General features: G+C 46.3%; 1 long non-coding RNA gene and 1 other non-coding gene across 3 annotated transcripts in view; both read right to left on the bottom strand.

The window, feature by feature from the left end:
- LOC113601933 (uncharacterized) overlaps positions 1–16,395 on the bottom strand; it is a 257,395-nt gene that overhangs the window by 226,765 nt on the left and 14,235 nt on the right. The window contains exon 3 of one of the 2 annotated variants that reach the window (XR_008298986.1): positions 8,907–9,003. The exons of the other annotated variant lie outside the window; for it this stretch is intronic. This is a non-coding gene — a long non-coding RNA (uncharacterized LOC113601933). The remainder of the gene's footprint in view (positions 1–8,906; positions 9,004–16,395) is intronic. 2 annotated transcript variants of the gene reach the window in all.
- On the bottom strand, positions 3,394–3,478 carry TRNAL-UAG (transfer RNA leucine (anticodon UAG)). Its single transcript has one exon. It is a non-coding gene; the product is annotated as a tRNA-Leu (tRNA).

Genomic DNA, 16,395 nt, shown 5'->3' with positions numbered 1-16,395 from the left:
GGTGGGGGACGGAGTACAGATCGTGATTAACTCTAAGTGACGATAGATGCAACACCGACAATTCACTCAATTACTGAGGTAAGAGCCACTCCTCTGTCACGGGAGGGCGGAGGCCAATCAAGAAACGTTGCTCTCAAAACCCACTTTCCGAACTCATGCCGTTCCTAGACCCATCTGGGGGCCGGAAGGGATGTCATGGTTGGTTGGTTGGGAGATGGGATAAAGTGAAATCCATGTTTTATAATAAGTGTCACTCTGTCAGTTCTGACACTTGCAATATGTGCAAAGCCAGCACTCTCGCCGTGGGGTGTGAAAGGGACGGCCAGGCTCGGCGGGGCTGTGGGGCAAAGCCAGAGGGAGGCAGGCTGCCCCAGTGGAGACGGTGCTGGAAGGCCACGCGGGGAGCGGGGCGTGGGGACCTGCTGGGGGTGGGAGGAGGAGACGCGCGCCTTGCACCGAGAAAGCAGACTTGCAATTAAAGACTGAATTCTACTCACGCTTTCTGTTGTTATCTTAACACTTGGTTTTCCCCTCATCCAGTGGTTCTCAAACGTGAGCGGGCATCAGAACTGTCTGGAGGGTTTGGGACAACCCAGCTTCTGGGGCCCCACCCGGGAAGTCTCTGCTTTAGTAGGTCTGAGGCCGGGCGGAGGATTGACATCTGGCCTAACGAGGGCCAGGTGATACTGATGCCAAAATGGAGTCAGCCAATCCGTGGACCACACTGAGCAGCCCAATGAAGGGAATCTGCCAAAGGCATCCCAGCGCTGGATGAGGAGACAGGCACTCGGTAAGACCACTCTTGAGATGTCCAGGAGCAGAACGGGTTAAGAGAGAGGCGTCATGTTCCTAGAAGACCCGCCGGGGCCCTCATCCAGTTTGGATTGGATTCTAGACTTCTGGCTTATTGATTGCCATCAGTCAAGGTACCCCTGTAACAAATTGCCTTCAATTATTGAAACAGTAATAGGCACAGCTGGGATAATGACACACAGGATGGTGCAAGTCTATGTTCATTACGAGGTTGCCCACACGGCATGGCTCCCACTGGGTCTGACTCAAACTGATTTGTTCCCACAAACCCGATAGTTCTCGGTGCTTTGCCCATCTGCGAACTTGCTGTTTGAGGACGCTGAAATCCCTCAGGGGATTTCTTACAGGTCTCTGAACACAGCCTTTAAGGTTTCGCTGCACATATCTGTCGAGTGGTCGCACAGACCCACATCCTAAGTGTTTTTAAGCTGCCTAACAGCATGTATGCTAAGGGTTGACCATCTCTCGATGATACTATAACTCGTGATTAGAAACAAGTTACTCTCCATTACAGGATGCATTAGGGGCAAATCGGTGAATTTGAACTTAAGACGTCTTTGTTTCCGAAGTGCAAATTTTATTTTTTCCCAGCTTTATGGAGATGTAATTGACAAATAAAATTATATAAAGTGTAAAACGTGATGAGTTGACATATGTATGTATTGTGAAATGATTACCACAATAAAATCAATTAACACATCCATCACTTCGAATAGTTTCCATCGTGTGTATGTATGTGTGTTCAGAACATTTAAGATCCACTCTCTAAGCAAATTTCAAGTATACAATACAAAATTGTTAACTATAGTCATCATGCAATACACTGGGATTTCTGCCCCAGTGAAAGGAACATTAGGAAAATATAATGTTCTCTTAAGGAAATTTTCCCTGTAATGAGATATGGCAGAGACTAGTCTCAGTAGGGCTGATGAAGATTAAGATAGTCTCCTTAGAAGGCATCATGAGACACAACATGCAAATCGCCATGGAAACCAAGCCATGTTTTTATTGTATAATAGGTTTGCTAATTATCCTAAAAAGGTAAGAAAGCCCACTGCCTCAGGAGAGATCAGGGTGGGTATTAACGAGTAATACAGCAAGCCAAGGGAGGAATGGGGTGGCTAGGAGTGTCTATCTCTCCCTGACCTGCCACTCAGGGCTGATACGCAGGTCTGGAAGTACAGTGTCTCACTGACCCATTGGATTCAAGGGCATGAGGATCAGCCATGGACTAATGCCCAGCTTCCCCAGCCTCTGAATCTTGCCGCTGCCTCTCCGATGTCACCAGTACCCAGGGAGCCTTCCAGACTATGGAGGAGAAGACCCGTGTGCAGCCCCAGAAGTCAGCCTGGCCCATACAGGGGAGAGGCTGCACCAGAACACAAAGATGGGGACGAAGGGGACAGACCCATCCTGGGCACCTGCCCCAGGAACTTTCATCCACACTAGCTCATTAAATGCTCTCTGAAAACCTGATCCAGTCAGGGGCACCTGGGTGACTCAGTCGGTTGAGTGTCCCACTTGGGCTCAGGTCATGATCTCACGGCTGGTGGGTTCGAGCCCCGCATCAGGCTCTGTGCTGACAGCTCAGAGCCTAGAGCCTCCTTCAGATTCTGTGTCTCCCTCTCTCTCTTTGTCCCTCCCCCTCTCTTTCTCTCTCTGTCTCTCAAAATAAATTTAAAAATTAAAAAAACAAAAAACAAAAAACCCTGGTCCAGCCAAAACTTAGCACTTGCTGAACACCATTGATGTGCCCAACCTTGACCCCTTTTCTTTCTAATTCTGAACATAAAGCGATATGAAGTCGGGGATATGACAATCCTCTCAGTAGACATAGGCTAGATTTAACATATATAGACTTACTGCATTTATTTTAGACCTTTTTATTTTCTAAACACAACATCTCTGATATATTAAGTAACTTTGAAACACTCACCTATAGTTGGGTAAATCCTTCCAGGTCTCCATGCTTTTACTAATCTAAATATCCATCCATAAAAAAAACCAAATAATATTGTGTTTTAAATTTTACACAATTGGTATCACATTTTATTTATATTCTGCCACTTAATGTTCTCATTCAACACTGAGTGTTCAAGAACTCTGGGTATTGACGGTGTAGAACAGTAAGTGAGTTCAGCAACATTGCTGAGTTTGTCCCATGAATATAAGGAATACAAGGTTGTTGCAAGGAATGGAGTCAGTACGATGTATATTTTTCAAAATTTTTTTTAATGTTTATTTATTTTTGAGAGAGAGACAGAGAGTGTGTGTGTGAGTGGGGGAGGGGCAGAGAGAGAGAGAGAGAGAGAGAGAGAGAGATACAGAATCCGAAGCAGGCTCCAGGCTCTGAGCTGTCAGCACGGAGCCCCATGTGGGGCTCAAACTCACAAACCGTGAGCTCATGACCTGAGCCAAAGACAGTTGCTCAACTGACTGAGCCATCCAGGCGCCCCCTGTGCATTTAAAAAAAAAAAATTTAATGTTTATTTTTGAGAGAGAGAGACAGAGTGCAAGCAGGGGAGGGCAGAGAGAGAAGGAAACACAGAATCTGAAGCGGGCTCTGAGCTGTCAGCACAGAGCCCGACATGGGGCTCGAACCCACGAACCGTGAGAGCATGACCTGAGCCTAAGTCAGGCGCTTAACCGACTGAGCCACCCAGGCGCCCAGTATGATGTATATTTCTGAGGCTTAAGACTTTGAGACCCAGGATGCGGTCGGCTCGTGGAAATGTTCCAGGTGGGCCTGAGAATATGCATTGTCTCTGTAGATGGAGTTCCGCCTTAGTCTATTAGATGGACATGTAAGTGGCATATGCTTAGGAACATGTGTCTATTTAATCTGGTTTCTAAAGAATTGTGTTTACAATTTGAGAATAAATTATATTTAAAAAATAAAGTCACTTTAAAAAAATAAGTGAGAAAGAATTGTGTTTAATATTACAGTAATAGGGCTTCACCTGTATCAGTTATTTTGATTAGCACAACTCTGCCGACGTGTGTGACAGGAGTCTCACACGTGAAGAAATGTAAAGCTCAATGCCGGGAAGCGACAGACTCAGGGTTGGAAACCGTCAGCTTCCTGAGGCAAACGTCCTTCCAGGAGTCATGCCTGCAACTGAAGAAATGATCTGGCCACCTGGGCAAGGAGAGGCCGTTCGGCCTACATTGACAGGCGGGTGTGCGAGGCTCTGACCGGATAACTCTGGACCTCTAAACTGTTGTATGAAATCTAGCCAACACCAGTCTGGCCCCTCTGAATGACATTCTGATCCCCTGCCGTTGGCATCTGGTTGACATTTGTCAGTCAGCTGACATTGGACTGCTCCCCCTGGCTTTCCCCAGCGTGTACTATCTCCCGTGGACCTCCCTACAAACACCAGGGCCTCTGGGCCTCACCCCCCACCCTCCCCCACCTGTCAGGGATCCCCCAACTGCAGCAGGCCAGCAAGAGCAGGTCCATAAATTAACAACCAAAGCCTGATCCAAAATGTCTTCCTGTTGTGGCTGCCTTTTCTGTCTATTAGAACGGAAATTGAAAAGGCGGGTTCACCATGACATTAACATGGCTGGGGCGTCAAGGCCCCTCCCTGGCAAGGGCCCTTGTACTTAACTCTGCATCCATAATTTTCTTTTCTCAAAAAGGACTCCAAAAATTGTAAGAACTTCAAGCCACCCAAAACCTGGATCCACCCCTGGAGAAATAACTTCTCTTGGAGATCTCCTTGTGAAATAGCGAGGCATTCTTGGGGAGTTTATAGGTCATAATCTCAGGATTCCCGCTTAGATTGGGATTAAAGCCGAGGTCGCCCTGTGCCCGGTGTCCTTCCACTTGTACGTCAGGCTAGGTGCCTTCCCCAACCCCGTGGGACGCACTGGCCTCAGCCTTGTTCCACTGTGGCCGTCGAGCCAAGGGAAGGCCAGGGCTCCCAGCTCAACAATCCGCCTGGGCCCCGCCCTGCTCCAGCTGTGTCCGCTGGGCTCTTGGGGAAGGGCCAGCCCAAGCCAGATGATCTGACATGATGAAAAGGGAAATTCTCGGCATTCCTTCTGCAGAAGACATTTGCCAAATGCGATGCAGTGAGGAGAAGCAGGCTGGGGTTTTCTCGGGCAGCCAAATGCATCTTCAACCCCAGCAGAGTTCGTTCTATGTAGCAAAAACTGGGTCGCATCTATTTCAGTTGAGTTTCACAGGGAACTAGTGTCTTTTGTGGACAGAGCAGGGGGCCAGAGAAGAGGAGGCCAAGGGAGGATGCGGGACCAAGCATCGAGGTACTCTCTCAATGCACACGGACTTCAAGTTTTGGAAACATGTCTTCATGTTCCCAGAAATGACCCAATGGAACAATCAGATTATATTATTTTCTCCAGCCATCAATGCACAGTGATGGTTCCAGAAGGAAAGGGCCAAAACCCTGTTTTTAACTCTGTCTTGACTCTCACACTAACCAATTGCCTAAAATTTCTCACAAAGTTACTTTTTCCCAAACGCTAATATTCCTTTCTCACCAAGAACAAAGGAGATTTGGTGGGGAGAATGTCAGTCTGTCAGTCTGAACCTCCCAAGCCAGCTTTAGAGGGTCAGCTTCCACCAGGACATCGGAGGGGTGTCCAGAAAGTTGACCAGAACCCTCTTTCCCCCACAGCTAGTGGGTAACCTGTGATGCTAGAATTACCTCCTAACTATCTACCCCTCTTAGAAGCCTGTGCACTGTAGTTATTAGAAGCATTAGATTATCTGGTCATGTTGGCAAAGCCAAACATTCCTTCAAGTCTCAGCTGATCACCTCCTCCATGAAGCCCTATCTGACTGCCTCCCACCTTGAAGCTAAATCAAGCATCATCCCCCCACCGTGACCATCTTTGTATAATAGCACTTATGATCTCATCCACCTATCTACATCAGTTGTCTCCCTCACCAGCCTGGAGGCATCCCATTACTTAGGTTCTCGATTTCTCTCCCACCCTCTAGAGCTCACTGTCACTTCCTGCCCAGTTAGTCATTATGATTATGAGCCTGTGCTTCACAAATAAAGAAGCTGAGACTTGGGAAGATGGTGTCTGCCCAGAGTCTCAGTGCTGGTTAAGTGTCCACACCTACACGCACACCCAGATCTTTTGAGTCTGAGTCTGGTGTCCCTTTCACCTTTCAGTGGCCACAGGGAACAAGGCTTTAAGGAAATGAAGATATTGGGAGGGTGAAAGTCTAGAACATGGCTTCCTTGCCCTCAAACAGAAGATTAGATGAGAAATTGTGGGCAGAGGTGCCCAAAATACAATGCAGTCACAAGTTAAAAGGCCTACAGAGGCCAGGCGGGGCCCGGGCATGGTTAAAGCAGGTCAGGCAGGGACTGTGAACCACCTGAGAAGGTGTGGTCACCTAAAGGGCCCCTCCTTTATTCAGAGCTGACAGATTGCTACTACATAGGAACACAGGCCCAGAATTACAAATTTTATTTTTATAGTTGGAAATCTCCACTTCAATAAAAAGTCTCCAATATTTTCAATGTTGGCAGCTAATAAACATTAAAACAACAACAACAACAACAGCTGAGGGCCAAATACATTTGCGAGCTGAACTTGGCCTACGGTTCACAGTGTGTAACCTCTGATGCACGCCCACTCCAGGGACATCGGATCAACCAGGGCAAATTGATCTAACTCTGCTCCAGCGCCCCCTGCCAATTCACATGGCGTCATTTCGCCATGAGGAGAACGGGGTGAAACCTAAGGTTTCCTAGTGTTCTGCCTGCATTGCTTTGAGGGCTACCTCTCGGAGAACCAGAGTTTCTGAGGAGTCAAACACACAAATGGTGGCCTTTGGCAACCAGGCTTCCTACTTCAGCACGACTCCCTCCCCTTCCGTAATTCCTGTGTCCTCACAGCTCCCAGTAGAATAACCTCAGGATCTGGATCAACCCATGGGCCACACAGATCAGTCGGCCTCCCAGAAAGAGACTAGTTTTCAGTTTGTCTGATTTGGCATTTCTTTTTCTTCCATCAGAATTTCTACTCCTTTCTTCGCGGATCCCTTTCTGCTTGTTCTTCAAGGGCCCCACGGAACCTCACGCAGCATTTGCACATTAGTAAACGCTCCATACATGTGAAATGGAAGGACGAAATGGCCTCCCCAACCTTCAACACACTCTTTCGTCCTTGCCTCTTTGCAGGCACCTTAGCCAGCCGCAAGGTCAGGTTTCCACAGAATGGAGAGATCTCTGTTAGCCCCACCGTCACCGAGTGCCTGCCACACACCGGGTCCCCTCCTCATAGCATCTTCACAACAATCTTCTAAGACAAGTCCCAACCTGTCCTATACTACCGATGAGAAGAGCAAGGCCCCGAGAAGGGGAAAAACACTCAAATAGTCAACCTAGCAACTGAACCCAAGCTAAAGCAATTCCAGAGTCGACCCCCAATGATACCAGCTGTCCAACCTTCCTGAGTGCTACTAGGATCCCCATGTTACAGACGGCAAAAGAGGTCAGACAGCTTACAAAGCTTCCTGAGCATCACACCCAACCTGTAAAACAGCGGCGTTCACGATTACATCACAGACTCAGACCCAAGAAGCAGTTCTAGATCCACGTCTAAATTTGAACGCAGACTTAGTTGAAATGAAAAAAAAAAAAAAATTACTGTAATAAACAGAAGGAAACAAGTTTAAGGCTGGCTTTGCTCTAATCCCTACGAATCACACCTTGAGTTAAAAAGCTACCAAAACGTTCGTGCACATGAGCTTAACACGTTGGATCTTTCCCCTTATTGGTGAGTCTGATTTCTTCTCTCTTTACAAGTATGATCTTGCCTCACGGCCTCTCGCTACTCAATGTGTGGTCCATGGACCAGCAGTAGATAGCAGGGTTTCCCAGGAATGTGGGGTCTCAGGCCCCACACAGACTCAATGCGTCAGAATCTGCCCATTAACAAAATTGTCAGGTGATTTGTGTGCACAGGCAATTTTGAGAGCTGGACCGCATGACCTCCAAGAGATCTCAAATATCAGCCACCGTGTGATCAATTCGCTTCGTTGTATCTGAAGACGATATTGACCAGTGAACACTGGTTTTTAAGTACAATATAATCAACCCAGAAACACAGCTCCCAAGCAAGAACGGCCCAGGTGACCACAATGAAATGTCTCAGAAACCTCAGTTTGCAGACGAGGGAGCCTACTTTTGGGGGCCCCCGAACACACCTGAGCCCTCAGTTCCCCTACACTCAGCCATTAGCGTCGTCTGCCACGGCGACCCTGCCTCTTCACCCAACACGCCCACCGAACCTTGGGCAAGTGCTCTGGGTCTGTTTCTCACAGAGCTGTAGGGTATCGCGTCTTTCAAACTCCTTGCTGAACAACTGGAGGAAAACTGTCTTCAGCCACATGGAAAAACGCACCCAAAAATGAAGTAACAGGGGAATAGCCATGAAGCTTAGGGGCTGTCCATAAAGCAAGCCTAGAATGGGTTTGAGCATGTCCTTATAAAGCCATATGGTGATTCCTTGGTGGCCGAGCTGTGGGTGGTATGGGGCTGAGACCAGAACCATGGAATCCCGGGTTATAGGAAGGTCGGAACTACTCTGGCCACCAGCCAAATCTACAATTAGTCCTTGGGGGAGATGCGCGGGAAGGGACCCTGGGCTGGAAGAAGGACCCAAGCCCTGGAAAACCGGAAGCCTTCCCCAGAAGGCAGCGCTTGGCTTTTCCTAGGGCCTGCTGGAATTTCATTATCCCGTTCACACTGTACAGATGGGAATTTAATAATTAATTAGGGAATAGCTCACCCCAGAGCCTGGGCAGGGGATTATACAAATCAACTAAGATGTGGCAAGGGGCTGAATATTTCATGGTGTGGTTAATTTGCAAATACTGCCCACTGAGAAGGCTTAGGCAGGAAACCGATCAATATAATTATTATTATTCCTGCAAAACTGCTTGAGTTTCCATTAGACCCCCTTGCTTTCATTTGCTTTCACCAAACAATTCTTCCAAGAAATGTCATATTTACTTAAATGGGGGGAAGGGAGAGAAATAGCTGAAATGCAAAAGAATATTAGGAATGAAACGAAGCTGTTCAGATAAAATAAAATCTCACCTAGACCCTCCATTTGTTCAGCCCGCGGCTCTTTTTATCACTCAAACCAGCTCCGTCCTGATCATTTTCTCTCCTGTGCACTCTGAGAGCAAGGAAGCTGGACACCAAGAGAAACCAAGGCATTACTTCTCGTGCCCTCTACACACTTCATGAATTAAACCACCCACCGATTCTGAGTCCCCCCGATATCCTTCCTATAAATTCTCCTCCCCTCACATAAGCCCGAGTAGTTCTCTACTGTCTCTACAACAAGAACCCTAACTGCTCTGTTGGAGTGTCTGGGTGGCTCAGTTGGTTGAACATCCGACTTCAGCTCAGGTGTGATTTCACTGTTCATGAGTTCAAGCCCCACATCGGGCTCTCTGCTGTCAATGCAGAGCCTGCTTCGGAAGCTCTGTTCCCCTTCCTCTCTGCCCTTCCCCCATTTGCGCTCTCTCTCTCTCTGCCTCTCAAAAGTAAATATTAAAAAAGAAAAGAACCCTAACTGCTCTGCCTTGTGTGGATGATAGGGGCTAGAGGATCACACACCCAAGGGCTTCTAGATAATTCCATCTGTTTCACTACCACCACCACCACAGGTTGAAAACTCAATTGTCTAGAACAGGGTCAGCAAACTTTTTCTGTAAAAGGACAAATAATAAACATTTTAGGCAGGCCCCATGGTCTCTGTTGCAACTTCTCAAACCTGCTATCATAAGGGAAAGCAGCTAAAAACAATATGTAAACAAATGAGCATGGCTGTGTTTCAATAAAACTTTATTTACAAAAACAGGTGGTGGGCCAGATGTGGCTGCCATGCAAACTTTCTGATACTTGATGTTCCAGTATAGCATTTCTAAAGACTTCATGCAAGTTTATTCTTTCAAAAAAGAGAAAACATGGGAATGCAAGCTGGTGCAGCCACTCTGGAAAACAGTAGGGAGGCTCCTCAAAAAACTAAAAATAGAACTACCCTACGACCCAGCAATTGCACTACTAGGCATTTATCCACAGGATACAGGTGTGCTGTTTCAAAGGGACATATGCACCCCCATGTTTATAGCAGCACTATCAACAATAGCCAAAGTATGCAAAGAGCCCAGATGTCCATTGATGGATGAATGGATAAAGAAAATGTGGTATATATATACAATGGAGTATTACTCGACAACCAAAAAGAATGAAATCTTGCCATTTGCAACTACATGGATGGAACTGGAGGGTATTTTGCTAAGCTAAATTAGTCAGGCAGAGAAAGACAAAAATCATATGACTTCACTCATATGAGGACTCTGAGAGACAAAACAGATGAACATAAGGGAAGGGAAACAAAAATAATATAAAAACAGGGAGGAAAACAAAACATAAGAGACTCTTAAATATGGAGAACAAACAGAGGGTTGCTGGAGGGGTTGTGGGAGAGAGGATGGGCTACGTGGGTCAGGGGCACTAAGGAATCTACTCCTGAAATCGTTGTTGCACTCTATGCTAACTAATTTGGATGTAAGCTTTAAAAAATAAAAAATTAAATTAAAAAAAAAAGGAAACAAAGGTGGACTTTCTCCATGACTCTGAGTATGTGTATAAGTAGACCTAAATATATTAGATTAAACCAGTGGTTCTCACATTTGGCAGTGTCTGGAGACCAGGGTCAGCTTCATAGGTGTCTATTTTACGCAAATGACGCACTGTGATTAGAAGGGCCCCAGCCCCACGCTTGATTTAATGCTCTGCCTTCACCGTCTTGAAATGCTTAATAGCTTTTGTATAAGAGGCTCCACATTTTTATTTTGCACGGGGCCCCACAAATTATGTTGCCAGCCCTGCTGGAGACATAGAAACCATCAAAGATTATCACAGCTCGAGAGGTGCTGCTAACATCCTAGCGGGTAAAGGCCAGGGATGTTGCTAAACGTCCTGTAACACAGAGGACGGCCCCCACGACACCATAAACAATCATCGAAATGTCCACGCCGCCAAGATTGAGGAACCCGGGCTTGAACCACGAGAAACTGCCAATATTCTACCATTTCTGACCTACAAGTCAAGTCGTCTGGTGTGGTGCAGCCTAATTTAGCTATGTTTTCCATCTTCCTAAGACTTAGTTTGTAAAAATATTTGCAAGCCAGAAAAAAGCCCCCTCTCAATCTGTGCGTTTCTGCCTTCTTTTCGTTCACCACAAACAAGCCTCTTTAAAGCTGCCCCCAGTTCTTCTACTCACGTCTTTATCTGTTTCCTGGTTTTTCTAGGAAAGTGACACACGCAAATGGCACAAATATTTAAGGTTCTGAAACATTCTAGGTAAAAGTGAATCTCCTGACCACCCGGGTCCCTGGCCCCGTTGCCCTAGTAAGAGCAATCTCGTCTACCACTTTCTCATTTGCCCCCTGTAGACATTTTGTAAATGGGGCATCCTGCACACATAGGTATGATCCTATTTTCTTTAGGATGTCCCTTATCTGCCCACGTCAAACGTTCACCAGCAGTTCCCTGTGCCGGGTCCAATCCTGCTTTACTTCCCTCTTCTCTAGAGCCACCTGCTTCAGTAACAAGGACTCCGAATGTTCCAGAGTCTTCTCCCCCAGCAACTCTGCCTCCCAGTACCAACTTACTAGATTCGGATTCCCTTACTCCCCCTCTTTTGAAGTCCTCACTGAATGAAAAATAACGTTCCATTTTCCATTTCCTAACTTCTCTCCCTCGGTGCTCTTTGTCACAGAATGTATTATTGCTCTGTTTAAGGTCTGTGGGGACCCCGCGCCTGTCAACGCTGTTGAACGGAACAAAAAGCTCTTGAACTTGATTCAGGCCAAACCTATACATAGACTTGACCCTCATTTCTGTTCCAAGAAGAGCAGGAAAGAGCCTGATGTTGGAGGCTCTCACTTCCCTCGTATTGATTTGGACATGCAGAATAAGGGAGGGGCCTCCCCTCCCTCTGCATGTGAGCAGGAGTGTGTGTGACCACACATTTCCTCATAAAGTATTAATGCCACCTTTGGATCAAAAAGGGAAAAAGACAAGCGAAATCAACCAGAAAAGCAGAAGCAGGCCGAGAACACCAGTTCAAGAGAACGGTTAATTATTTAGAGGTATGTAACCACTGTCTTGATTCAAGGGCAACATTTCCAGTTGGGGGAAGTGAGAGGCCTGCGGGAAAATGTGGCTCTGGCCTCAGCCAGCACCAGATGGCTGCTGAGAGAGCTGCAGGTCCCTGGGAATCTGCCCTGTGTTTCCTTCTTGACCTTCCATCTCCCACAGCCGCCATATTTTGTCTCCCAGGAGGAAGGCTGCAGGCTCCAGTTTCCCCCAGCCCCTCAAGGAGGGAACAGTGAGGTGCCCCAGAAATGGTAGGCCCGACGGCTTAATGGCAGAGCTGGCAGCTCAGTTACGGAGAGAAGGCTGGGCCCCATCCTTACGGATGGGGGAGTGTGGTCTCGGAAACACAAGAGGGTCTGGTGGTCACCTCCCCCAAGCAGTGCTGTCCTCACCTTCCAAGATGACAGGCAGAGAGGATGGGGAGGCAGGGGTGTTGTGGCTTGAAGGAAGGCCCTCCACCAGCTCTCCTCGCTGAACTTTTCTGCCTCCCAGTGCTGCTACCATTTTGTCCTCGGCACGCTGGGTTTGCCCTAATTGTGGCCACGTTCCTGTCTAAATGGATGCCTTGAGGGGTTCCTGGGTGGCTCAGTCAGTAAAGCGTCCAACTTCAGCTCATGTCACGATCTCCGGGTTTGTGGGTTCAAACCTGCATTGGGCTCTGTGCTGATGGCTCAGAGCCTGGAGCTTGCTTCAGATTCTTTGTCTCCCTTTCTTTCTGCCCCTCCCAGCTTTCACGCTCCCTCTCTCTCTCTCTCTCTCCCTCAAAAATAAATAAACATTTAAAATTTTTTAATAAAAAAGAAATTTAAAAATGGCTGCCTTGAGAGGGTGGTGCTGGGGAGAAGGATGCAGGGTAAGCTAGGGGGCAAAAGAACAGAAAATAAGCTTTTGGGATAGTGAAGTAGTCTTAATTTTAAGTTCCCAGACTACTCGTTGCATTGGAAAAGCCTATGAACTTTACTGGGGTGGGGGTGGGGGTGGGGGGGGAAGAAGAGAGTAATAAAATACATGTAACATAAAACTTACCACTTTTGCCATTTTAACCATTTCCAGGAGTATAGTTCAGCGGCATTAAGTGCATTCTCCCTGTTGTACTACCTTCACCACCACCTGTCTCCAGAACTTTTCCGCCACCCCGAACTGTGCCCATTCTCCCTCCCCCAGCCCCTGGCGGCCACCTTCCTTTCTGTCTCTATGTATTTGACGACCCCGAGGACCCCATACAAGTGGAATCGTACAGTGTTTGTCCCTCTGTGACTGGCTTATTTCACTTAGCACAATGGCCTCGAGGCCCACCCATGTTATAGCAAATGTCAGGATCTCGTTTTTGCAACATTCTGCTAAATGTCTCATCTTCCAGCCATGAGGTATTTAGACTCTGGAGTTCCTGGAAAGGCCTTGTCTGGCTAAACCTGCAGGGTGTCCACAAGCTCTTGTAACACTTCTCCCCTTGTTGCTTAAATGAGATTCTACTGGGTGATTTCAGGGACGATAGTATGAACTACCATGTGCTTCTTGCGGTGTTTTACAGATCGTGTCCAATGCCCTCCGGAATGCCATATACACGTTTATCTCGGTAGATGAATGAATGAATGAATGAATGAACGAATGAATGAAAGAATACTCCTCATATGTCTTGAGCTGACCTGTTTGAGTGCTGTATGAGTCAGGTTGTCCAGAGACACAGAACCCTATATATAGAAGCAGATATTAATTTTAAGAAACTGGCTCCTAGGATTGTGGGCGCCAGCAAAAAAAAAATTGCTGGGCAGGCCAGGAGGCTGGAAACTCGGGCGAGGTTTCTAGGCCTTTCGGTGTTAGGGCAGAACCCCTTCTTATTCCCAAACCCGTCTTTCCTCTGAAGGCCTTCAGCTAGTTAGATAAGGCCCATCTACATCATGGAAGATAATCTGTGTTATTTAAAGTCAACTGACCGAGGGATGCCTGGGTGGCTCAGTCAGTTAAGCGTCCGACTCTGTTTCGGCTCAGGTCGCGATCTCATGGTTTGTGAGTTCAAGCCCCACATCGGGTTCCATGCTGACAGTGCGGAGCCTGCTTGGGATTCTCTCTCTCTCTCTCTCTGTCTGTCTGTCCCTCCCCTCTCACTCTCTGTCTCTGTCTCAAAAATAAATAAATAAACTTAAAAAAATAAAAATAAAAATAAAGTCAACTGACTGGGAATGTTAATCATATCTGAAAAAGAACTTCCCAACAATATCTAGGCTAGTGTTTGACCAAACTGGACAGCATAGCCTAGCCAAGGAGACACAAAAAAGTAACTATCACAAACACACAAATCTAAACTTCCAAATCTTAAGAGATTTATAAAAAATGCAATTTACTATAGATACCCCTTAAGGGGAGGAATATAAGGATGTTGAAGATTGACAACTGTTAATAATATTACTATGAACTTGTAATCACAGAGTCTGGAGTTGGAATGCTGTTTCTATTTACAGCCTGCTTGCTTACAGAACATATTTGAAGAATCAGAGTCAAGAGCAAAAATCCAGAAATTGTCAAGAGAACTAAGATTGAGCTTCACGGAATATTCACTCCAGCAAGTAATAAAGTCACGTATTATTTTACGTCTACTAAGTCACAGGATTTTAGAACTAGGAAGATCTCAATTTGGAGACCACTGTTTCCTGTCAATGAAATCCAGGACTAGAGAGAGAAATTTCCTGAAGGTCAGACCCTATTAAGCCATGGACCTCGGCCGCTCTGGAACCAGACCACATGCTCAACTTAATCCAACCCTTATTAAGCACCTAGAATGTGCCAGGCTTTCTGCCAGATACCTTGGTAGGTACCAGGGATCACATGCCAGGGTTTTTAAAATCACTGTCTTCACAATGGTACTTTAAGATATGTAACTGTTATCCCTGGTTTCACAGAAGAAAACGTTGAGGCATAGAGCAGAAGGGATTTGCCTGAGGTCACAAAGCTCCCAGGCCAGTTGGAATTCAAACCCAGGCTGCAGGGGCCTGAGTATGTGCTCTTGTCCATCAGATGATACTGTCTATAGTAAGGAAAATAAAAGCATATGCAAAGGCCTTTTGGGGTTTGTTTTTTAATGTATCCGGAGGGGCAATATGAGACAGGAGTCTTAGAACGTGCCTGACAGTTATGCAGCTAAGACAGGTGAGCGAAAAAGTGGGGCATGGGTAGATCCAGGTTTACAGGGCCTGAAGCTAATGTAATGTGGGGGTGTCCTTTAAAATACAAAATTATGGGGGCGCCTGGGTGGCGCAGTCGGTTAAGCGTCCGACTTCAGCCAGGTCACGATCTCGCGGTCCATGAGTTTGAGCCCCGCGTCGGGCTCTGGGCTGATGGCTCAGAGCCTGGAGCCTGTTTCCGATTCTGGGTCTCCCTCTCTCTCTGCCCCTCCCCCGTTCATGCTCTGTCTCTCTCTGTCCCAAAAATAAATAAACGTTGAAAAAAAAAATTTTAAATACAAAATTATGAACACAAAATTAGGTGCCCAAATGAACATTTACTTTGAATAATGAATCATATTACTAGAACAAGAAAACACCACACCACAAATTTTTAAAAGTTGATCGACTGCTGGCAAACATTACACTATCTTAAAAGAGAGAGAGAGAGAAACACAATCTTTTTATTCAGGATCTGCCTAATCCACTTCTACACTACTTTTTGTCCCACCCACTCTTTGATTGCCTTCCCTATGACAATGCAATAATTTTTACAGTGAAAATGGATAATGGAGTCCTTCCTCTGACATGGTCGGTAGAAATTTTATTTTTATTCTTAACAGTTTAGAACAAATTCTTTGCACCTCCCACTAATTTCTGGCTTGGTCATGTAAATCTCAGGATTGTTGTCAAAACTGAGAAAAAGCACCGAAGGTTTCTATATGAGCTGTGAGATTTCAGGGTGTTCCAAGTTTTCTTATGCAGTGACTCATCTTGTGGTCCTCAAATTTTATGAATTGGTGAAACTCATTAGCCAGCTTGTTGTGGATTCCCTCTTTACAGCAGGCATAAGTTCAAATTATGGGGTTGCCTGGGTGGCTCAGTAGGTTAAGCATCTGACTTCGGCTCAGGTCATGATCTCACGGATCATGAGTTCAAGCCCCACATTGGGCTCTCTGTTGTCAAGGCAAAGCCCACTTTGGATCTGTTCCCCTCTCTCTCTGCCCCTCCCTCACTCATGCTCTCTCTCTTTCAAAAATAAAGAAACATTTTTTTAAAATAAGTTTAATTGCTTTTCTAAAAATACGTTTAAATTGTGTTGTTGATGTATTTGGGGGCAAATCAGCAAGAAACTTAAATCTTGCCCAATGTACTCAAATGACTGACTCTTCTTAATTAGCTGGATTATCCCAAAAATCTGAGGGCTTAGTCATGACTTCCATTAGAAATAGAATGGTCTCCGGAGTAAGAAC

Source organism: Acinonyx jubatus, chromosome B3 (assembly GCF_027475565.1).
Source record: "Acinonyx jubatus isolate Ajub_Pintada_27869175 chromosome B3, VMU_Ajub_asm_v1.0, whole genome shotgun sequence".
NCBI classification, from domain to species: domain Eukaryota; kingdom Metazoa; phylum Chordata; class Mammalia; order Carnivora; family Felidae; genus Acinonyx; species Acinonyx jubatus.
The sequence above is the reverse complement of the archived record's forward strand: the minus strand, read 5'-3'. Positions and strand labels throughout refer to the sequence as shown.